The following is a 9,702-nucleotide window of genomic DNA, read 5'->3' as shown; positions in this document are numbered from 1 at the left end:
GCTGCCTCAAAAGCCACTCCTTCCCCTTTTTTGAGTCAGGATTTCTCAGTATGGTTTTGGAGATTGTCCTGGAACTTGATCCGTAGACCAGGCTGGCCTGGAACTTAGAGATCCACCTGCCTCTGCCTCCCGAGTGCTGGGACTAAAGGCTTATGCCACCATCCCCCGATGAGTATTAAGTTTATTTGTAAAATTAGGTTACTTAGATTCAAGAGATTGCTTAGAGGGTTGGGTTGTACATATGAAGGTGCCTTATGAACAATGGAATACCAATATTTAATACAGAAATGTGATCATTCCATTGGTGTCCTTTCTTTCCAGGCACTTGGCATGCCCCAGAAATTCAAGATCAAAATTGTACACTTAGACATACCCAGTTCAATGTCTGAAAAGTATTTTGAAACCCTTGCATGAAAAACGAATGCCTAAGGAAAAGGTGCAACTTCCTGTTTCTGACACTCAAGTCTGAAACCCTAGGATCTGTGCTTAGTTCCTTGTCTTTGGCATTCTGTCTAGTGCTGTTTTGTTGGCATCTAGGACGACTTCATTACCAGTCTATTGGAAATATTTTATTCTAGGTAGGTCACCTTTCCTTTAAATGGGCCAAGATATCAAGGATCTCTAGGTTCACATGGAAAATACTTTGTCACAAGTTAGCAATTATTTATCACGTCAGGAACTGTCTAGTTAGACTTTCTTTGGCTTAAGTGATTAGTTCATTTAATCATAGATTGGAAGCCCATTTTGGAGGAGTTTTGGCTATCATTTATCCAGATTCTCTTTTCCCACAGGAGGGAAGTGAAACGTTGGCGAGATTAGGTGACTAATGCAGAAGGAAGGGGTGGTGTTGTGCTTGGAACTCATTCTGCTTCTTCTACCTATTTTCGTAAAATTTTTGTGAAGATACTATAAAATCACAGACTCCGAGACCGCTTGGAGCATGCTTCTGAAGTTGAACAGAAAGGTAAGGACTCAAGGTGACTGGGACGATTTAGGAATTCTTTAGGACTAAACCGTGCTTAAGTGTCGTGCGTATCCACCTGCCTCTCCCTCAGTGTTCTCTAGCTACCTTGCCTAGCTCCGCCCCTTCAGGTGGCCCCACCGTTTCCTGGTAGCACAGCTTCCTTCCCCAGCCCGGCCTCCAGGCGGAACCAAAGTGCACTGACTCCGGGGACGGCCGGATCTTTCTAGCTAAGACTCTTCGCAGCGGTGACTCGGCAGCCGCGTCTAGCGTCATCAGTGACAGCCCCGACCCTTGCTACGCTTTGCGTCGCTCTGCCAGGCGCAGTCGCCTCCTCCTTGGCAAATAGTCCTCGGTAGGGTCCTAGTTTTCGGGTCATCCGAGGTGGGAAACAGGAGAGGTTACAGTTCAAGGGACGCGGAGTTGACGAGGAGAGGGAGCTGAGGAACGACGTCTTCTCGAGAGCGCGTGAAGTGAGTTAGAAACTCCCTCCCTGCCCGGGATCCCTCCGCCTGCAGTAGCGGTGGTGAGGCCGAGGGAGCCGCCATTTTGGATGTTCGGTTCCTGCTGCCACTGCTGCCGCCGCCCCCGAAGCTGCTGGTTTCATTCGAGGTTTCGGGCCGGTGAGTGTCACTCGCGACACTGAGAGCAGGTTGTGTCTTTGGCTCCGCCGCGGCTGCGAGCGTTTGGCTGGGAACCTCCTGTCAGTCCCAGGGGTCCGGTCTCAGCCGGTGGGGGGTGAGGAGGACCCAGGTTGGGTCAGGTGGGACCGGGGAGCCCCGAGGCTTGCTCGGACTTAGTGAGGGCCGGCCCTCAGAGCCTTCTGGGCGGGAGCTTCGGTGCGCGGACGCTTCCCCTAGTGTGGCGGTGTCCAGCCGGTGCAGGCCTCCTTGAACCCATTGACTTTATCAGGCTGCGATCCTCCTTTGAAAGCCCGTTCAGGGCGCCTAGGATTTAGCGGGCGGGCCCCACCCCCGCGTGTCCTCTCTGAGCCTCGTATCAGTGTTCTTGTGTGGTGAACTCGGGTCAGATCTGAGAACTCTCAGCATTTTCACATGCAGGGGTAATGCTGCCTGTCCCCGCAATGCCGTTTGCTCTGAACCGGACATCGGCCTCGCCTCCTTCTAACCCTTCGACTAACTTCTGGTCCAAAATTTTCCGCCTTTTTTTTTTTTTCTTTGCTTTTTAAAAACGTACCTGCGACCGCACTGTTCACCTTCTTTTCCAACTTTTGGTTCTGCGGACGTCAGTTTCTAGTAATTCTCCGGATCTTCCTCATTGCCTGGAACTGTGGGTTACGCTTCCCAGTTAAGGCTTGGTGTTGGAGAGCCGTCGAACCACCTAGGGTGTATTTTCAGTAGTACATCGTTTTAAAGCAGGCAAAGCGCCTTTAGGTGGGAAGGAGCTGTCAAAATACTTTCTGGATTTCCTTTTTGCCCTGAACACTGAGCTTTCAGGCACTTACTGATATTTTTTTTATCTTAATTCTTTTGGCGTTGTAAGTGCTTGAGCATGGAAATCTGCCCTTGGAGAATATTAATCTGACGTAGGTAGAAAGGAAAATAACTTTTTTGGTTCCTGTAGGAATTAGTTAACAGAAGAGCGAGCTGAATGATCTCTTAGTGACTTCACCTCTCAGGTGTTTGTGTAGTAATGATCTTTGCTGACTTCATTTGTTGACTTTTCTCAGGGTAGTTGGATTTTAAGCATCCATTTTCCCCCATTGCCTGTAGTAATTTGTCAGACTTTATACCTCTTAAGTTTTGATTTGAAACCTGTGGATCCTCGAAGTACTGATAGCCTCATTATTTCAATTCTGTTTTTAATGTCTGTCTGCAGTCCAGTGTGCTTTAATAAAAAGAAATTAACTTTACTGGTTATTTCCTCCATTTCAGGTTAGGTGAGTGTGGTTGAGTCACCCCTATTTTATCTCAGCCTAGGTTTTTACATCTGCAAAAGAGAAATAACTTCTTTGAGCTCACAGTTAAGTGACTTAAACCTAAGTTTATAACTTGAACTGAGTCAAAACTCTTGGTACTTGTAAACTTTAGTTTTAAAATCTTTTGAAGTTTTATTTTATTTATTTATGTGTATGAGTGTCTTGCCTGCACGTATATATGTGCATCACTTGCATTACTGTTTCAGGTAGAAGTCAGAAGAGGGTATTTGGATCCCCTGGAAGTGGAGTTACAGGCAGTTGTGAGCTGCTATGTGAATCCACGTCCTCTACAAGGGCAGTACATGCTCTTAGCATCTGAGCCATCTCTCCAACCTCTGATGCTTTATTCTTAAACTTTTGAAGTGAGACTGCAGGAAATCTTTACAGGTCATACAGTGTCAAAGAGAACACTTCTTTCTAGTGTAAATATTCTATGCTTTTGTACTTGTTTTGAGAAACTCTTTAAGAACTTTGTTAATTACTGTTAGATGTGAATTCTGTGAGTGTGTTACTCTGAAGTTGTTCAGTTTTCTTTTGCTTTAGAAAGAACTCAGGAGCCAGGCGTTGGTGGCGAACACCTTTAGTCCCAGCACTGGGGAGACAGAGGCAAGTGGATCTCTGTGAGTTCGAGGCCAGCCTGGTCTACAGAGCTAGTTCCAGGACAGGCTCCAAAGCAATACAGAGAAACCTGTCTCCAAAAACCAAAAAAGAAAGAAAAAAGAACTCAGTATCCTGTACTTTACTGCAAAAATGTTCTGTTTTTGAATTCCCTTTTTGACCAAGTATTGAAAAAGCTATCAAAAGTTATTTAACTCAGTTCATGTTATGGTATAACATACTGGGATTTAAGTTTCATTTATTCTTAGATGGTTTGCAGTTTACCAAACAATATTTGCCAAACAAATATTAGCAAAGTACTGTTCTGTGTATCATTGATTAGTACATATATAAATGTCTACCTTATTTTGGCTGTTGAGAATTGCGCTAGAAGTTAACATTTGTGTTTAGTAAACTTCATTTATTTCCTTCCTTCCTTCTTCCCTACCTCACCTCCCCGGCCCAACATGATTTTGCTAAATTGCTCAAGTTGTCTTTAAGTTGTGATTCTCCTACTTTATCTGAGTAACTGGGATTAACAGGTCTGTTCAGTCCTGGCCCAGCTTTTGGATTTTGAGATAGTCTTCCTATGTTACTCAGGTTGGCCTGGAACTTGGATATCTTCCCAATGCTGGGGCTGCAGGTTTTTGCCACTGTAGGATATATTCAACAACATTCACTTTCTATTTCAAAGTCTGTTTTACTGATAGTAATTACATAATCTAGGGGTGAATTTTAGAATGAAACTATAAAATATAGAAGTTGCCAGTAATGCCTTGCTGGTATTTCACCCAGAATTATTTTTAAAAAGCCAGATAGTGGGATGTAACTAACTGATAGATTGCTAGCCTAGAATACTTACAGCTACAGATTCTAGCCCACTCTACCTCCCAGAAAGCTAAAACTAAAAAGTTTTAAAATTGAGCGGTATACAAAGCAGATAAAAACCCAAGTAGTTTTAAATGAATCATTTAAAACTCTTTATGCAGACATAAAAGGTCAAATGAGTTCTTCCAAAAGGTTTTTTTGTTTGTTTGTTTTCAAGACAGGGTTTCTCTGTGTAGCTTTGGAGCCTGTCCTAGAACTCACTCTGTAGACCAGGCTAGCCTTGAACTCACAAGATCCACTTGCTTCTACCTCCCCAATGCTGGGAAGAAAGGTGTGCACTACCACCACCAAGCACCAGGTTTTTTTTTTTTTTTTTTTTGTTTGTTTTGTTTTGTTTTAAAGCAGTTGAATTGGAATTCACCTGTCAACAGATCTCAAAATGCTTAATCCTGCTAGGCAGAGGTGGTGCATGCCTTTAGTGAGTTCCAGGACTGGCAGGACTATCCAGAGAAACCCTGTCTCAAACAACAACAAAACACAAAAGCTTAATCTCTTTTATTTGTATTTGATAGGGATGTAAAGTTTTGTGTATATAGTAGGACATAACTGATCAAAATTTCAAATTTTGTCTTTAATCCCATCACTGGATTTGCAGAAGCAGGCAAATCTTTTGAGTTTGAGGACAGCCTGGTCAACAGAGTAAGATCCAGGACAGCTAGGACTACACAGAACCAACCAACCAACCCACCAACCACCCTCCCCTCAAAGAAAACCCCAAAACTTGAAAACTCTTAAATTTAACTGAAGAGAATGAAAATATAAAACCTTTATGGGTGCTGAAGGGGTGACTGACTTCTTACGAACACTGGCTGCTCTTCCAGAGGACCAAGGTTAGGTTCCCAGGATCTCCATGGAGACTCGTAGCCATCATCATCCAGTTTCAGGGATCTGATTCCTCTTGGCCTCTAGGGAGCTCCAGGCATGTACAAAAAAAATTAAAATAAACAAAATCTTTTTATTCTGGTTTTTTCCTAGATAGGGTTTCTCTGTGTAGCCCTGGCTGCCATGGAATTATCTCTGTAGACCAGACTGGCCTCAAATTCAAGAGTTCCAACTGCCTCAGCCTCCTTCCTAGGATCAAGGTGTGTGTCACCCACATCTGGCCTGCATTTTAATATTTATTGCTTTATATGAATTGTTTTTAGTTCTTGATTTTTGTGTATATATGTGCGAGTATGTGCATATATATGCCATGTGAGAGTATGGAAGTCAGAGGACAACTTAAATTTAAACAAAATTGTATTTTATGTGTGGCGTTTTGCCTGTATGAAGTCTGTGCATCATGTGTGCTTGATGTCCATGGAGGCCATAAATGGGAGTTACACAGACAGTTATGAGCCACCATGTGGATGCTGAGAATCAAACCAGAGTCTTCTACAGAGCCTCCAGAGGGCAGTTCTCAAATTCTTGCTTTCTACCTTGTTGAGGCAGTCTCCTGACCTTGCCTTTCATCTCGAGGTTACAGATGTGTCAGATGTGCTTTTTACATAGGTTCTGAAGAGTGAGTGAGCTTAGTCATCATGCTTGGGGAGTGCCTTCACTGCTGAGCAATCTCCCTGCTCCTTTGTTTGTTTTTCAGACAAGGTTTTACTTACTCTGTATCTGAGGGTGGCCTTAAACTTAAGAACTTTCTGTTTCAGCTTCCCTAGACCTCAGTTTATAAGCCTTTGCTTTCAAGCTCTAGCTTACTCAACTTACTTGCTTAGTCAGGATAGTTAAAGTAACAAGCAATTTTAGAATTAAGAGATCATATAAAGCTGAGCATGGTAGCTCTTGCCTGTAATCTGACATTGAGGAGGCAGAGGTATCAAGATCATTGCAAATTTGAGGCCAGCCTGATCTGCATAGCAAATTCCATGCCAGCCAAGGCTAGCTTCATAACTAGACCCCATATCTAACCATCACAACAACTACCACAGCAGGAGAACATACAGGTTTATATAAATTCATATTTATTGGCTTGTATGTTTTGGAAATCTTGTTTGTCAACATGTTATTAGGATTTTTCCAGAATAGGTAGGGAGGGAGATAGGTAGGGGTGTGTGTGTGTGTGTGTGTGTGTGTGTGTGTGTGTGTGTGTGTATGTATGTATGTATGTATGTAGAAAATTTCATTTCAATAAAGGCAGGGAAGAGAAAGTGAAAAGGAATGGCATTTCTACTTTGAAAATACCTGCCCTGCGAGCAGGTTTTCCTCCTCTGAAGGAATAATACAAAATACTAATTTGGTTACCAGGAATGTGAAAGTTTGAAAGGTTTAGAAATGAGAAAATAACAATCCACTTGTCAAAGTAGTTGAATCAGCATTAGCTAGCACTTTAGTATCAAAGCTAGGGTGAGATGATTGACATGAAAAATACTTTTTCACTAAGAGCTTGGAAGTTTGGCCCTTTAAAAAGAAGCTTATTGAGACCATTGGAAAATAAAACTAACAAGTTAGAAGCTTTGTCACTGATGATTAAATAGGTTAAGAAAAAAAATTGTTTTTAAAGAAGATATGTATGACCCCAGTACTGTGTGAATAATTAAAGGCGTCTTAGAGGCAGCAGTTTTCCCCCTTCCTATTGCCAGCACGAGTGGTCACTTTTGCCCATAAGACAGTTGCTTTGCTAATCCCAGCTTTTTTGTTGTCTGTCCCTGTGTTCCTGCTTTACAGAGAATCCTAAGCTTTCCCACCTCTCCCACTTTAAGGCTAATAATACCGATTCCTGGTAGTAACAGATATGAGGAATATAGGGATGTGGGATCTTTGTAGCTGAAATAACTTTGTTTTCTTTACAAGCCTTTGGATTAAATTAAGATTGTCACAGAGAGCTCGGTGAGATGGCTCAGCAGTTAGTGCACAATATAGCAGACAACTGACCTGGATTTGGTTCCCAGCACCCATATCAGGTGGCTTACAACCATCTGTAACGCTAGGTCCAGGGGATTTGGATACTCTCTGGTCTCCATGCGCAACTGCACTTACATGCACATATCCTCACACAGATATACACCTACACACATAATTAAAAATTAAAAGAAAGATTTATTATAAAACAGACTGGGCATGGTGGCACATGCCTTTACATCTAGTCCTTGGAGAGGCAGGGAGACCTCTATGAGTGCAGCGTGGTCTACATAGTAAATTCCAGGCTAGCCAAAGCTACACACTGAGAGTATATCGAGAGAGAGAGAGAGAGAGAGAGAGGGAAAAGAGAGAGATTCTGTATTACTTGGCTGTAAGAAGAGTCCCAGTTGTGCTTTTACAGCTTAAGTTAGGGAAGGTATTTTTTAATTCCCACTATTAAGGAATTTCAGTTTTGAAACTGTTATGATAGCATATGCCTTTAATCCCAGAACTCCAGAAGCAGAGGCAGGTGGATCTCTGAGTTCCAGACCAGCCTGGTCTACAGAGAGTTCCAGGAGAACCAGGGCTATACAGAGAAAAACTGTCTTGAAAAACCAAAAATAAAAATAAGGAAATAAATTTCAGTTTTAAGCTAAAGAAAAGAAAGATAAAATATTTTAACTCTTTTTTTTAAAAGTCTTCATAAAAGGCTTCTCACAATATTTTGAAGTATTTTGAAAATTTTGAATATTTTGAAAATATATTTAAAAATATAAAATACTGGTTTGAGATGATTGGGGAAAACTAACTGAAAATAATCAAGTAAACTGTACAGAGTTAATTGAATCTTTGTAAATATTAGGCTTTGATATGATTGTTGAGGAGCAAAACTTAGTCTTAAGAAAGAACCTTTCCTAGGAGTAGTAACAAATATATGTTTTTAAAAGTCACATTCATTTGTGTGCACATGTACTTGTGTACATGTGTGTGAGTATGGGCATAGGCAGAGCTCATGTGGTGCACAGACCATTTGAGGAGGTCAGTTCTCTCCTTCCATTATGTGGGTCCTGGAGATCAAATTCAGTTGTTAGGCTAAGTGGCAAGCACTTTAACCTGCTGAGTTGTCTTGATAATTTTAAAATGTGTTTTTTCCTCCACTAGTGGGAACATGGGTTACTTTGCTTAAAATATTTCCATGGAGGTATTTTAAGACAGTAGAATGAGGAAGTAGCTTTTTTAAATTTTAATTTTTATTTCTGCTGTTTGATTGTAAACCAACCCCCCCCCCCCCAACTTTTGTTGTTCCTTGATTACTTCTTTTTTTTCTCTCTCTCAAGACAGGGTCATATGTAGCTCTGGCTGTCCTGGAACTCAATATGTTAGATCAGGTTGGCCTTGAACTCAAAGAGATCTGCCTTCCTCTGCCTCCCAGGTGTTGGGGTTAAAGACATTCAACAATGTGTGTGCCAGCATTCATTTTTATTTTTAACATTGATGTTCCAACTATATCTGTAATGCTTTTCTTCAGTCTGGAAAATCTATTCCTTTGTTCCCCCTTCCTCCCCTTATAGAAATGCAGCACTGGCCCAGGCAAGGGAATGAGACAGATTTTTTATTTTTATTTTTTTTTTATGTTTTATTTATTTTTTTCTTATTTTACAGGTGTTTTATTTTTAGTATGTGCTAGATTGTTTTTATGTTTTGAGCTTCTAAAAAACCAAAATTCAAATTTGTGGCATACGAAGTACAGTGCTGGCACTTAGTGGTTACTCTGTGAATGGATGTTTTGCGTAAATAATATAGAATTGTTAAGGTACTCTGACATACAGTAATTGGTCCAGTCTAGAGCATCCAGGGTCTTGACTTAGTTATGGCAATCTGCTGCAGGTACTTTACTTGTTTTAGGAAGGGTTGATGTCAGCAAAAAAGTTTGTCTTCAGAGATATAAAATAGCTTTTATCAGCTGTAACACAATGAGAACATAGGAGGACATTTACAAACATCAACATTAAAACCCTGCCCTAGAAAATCACACATAGAAAATGACATTGAAATTGACAGTAAAAAATTGTTTTTATCTCAGTACTCATTGGTACAGTTTGAATATTCTGACTAATCCAGAAAAACCTCCTTTATTTGTTTGAACCCTTACAAAATTATTTCTCAGGCTGGTGAGGTTACTCAGTAGGTAAAGGTGCTTGCCATACAAGCCTGGTAACCTATGTTTGATACGATCCCTAGCACCCATGTAATAAAGGTGGAAGAGGGCAGGTTGTCCTCTGATCTCCACATGTGCACCCTTCACTCTCCATATTCACAGTGGTGAACTTCCATCTGGGGCTGGGAACTAAACATGGGAAGAGCAGCCAATTCTCTCAACTGCTGAGAGGTCTCTTCAGCCCTCTATAAATTTTCTAATGTGTAAACATGAGCAACAGAACAGAAAGCAGGTAATCTTATCTGTGTATCTTTCAAATGTTTGCGTATT

General features: G+C 41.3%; 1 protein-coding gene across 1 annotated transcript in view; it reads left to right on the top strand.

The window, feature by feature from the left end:
- Nucleotides 1-1,200: 1,200 nt before the first annotated feature.
- The window catches only part of Ap1g1 (adaptor related protein complex 1 subunit gamma 1), an 84,773-nt gene continuing 76,271 nt past the window's right edge, over nucleotides 1,201-9,702 (top strand). The window contains exon 1 of the mRNA XM_051201530.1: nucleotides 1,201-1,584. The gene's annotated coding sequence lies outside the window, so the exon portion shown is untranslated. The remainder of the gene's footprint in view (nucleotides 1,585-9,702) is intronic.

Source organism: Phodopus roborovskii, unplaced genomic scaffold (genome assembly GCF_943737965.1).
Source record: "Phodopus roborovskii unplaced genomic scaffold, PHOROB, whole genome shotgun sequence".
NCBI lineage: Eukaryota > Metazoa > Chordata > Mammalia > Rodentia > Cricetidae > Phodopus > Phodopus roborovskii.
Note: the sequence above shows the minus strand (reverse complement) of the source record. Positions and strands in the feature narration are given on the sequence as shown.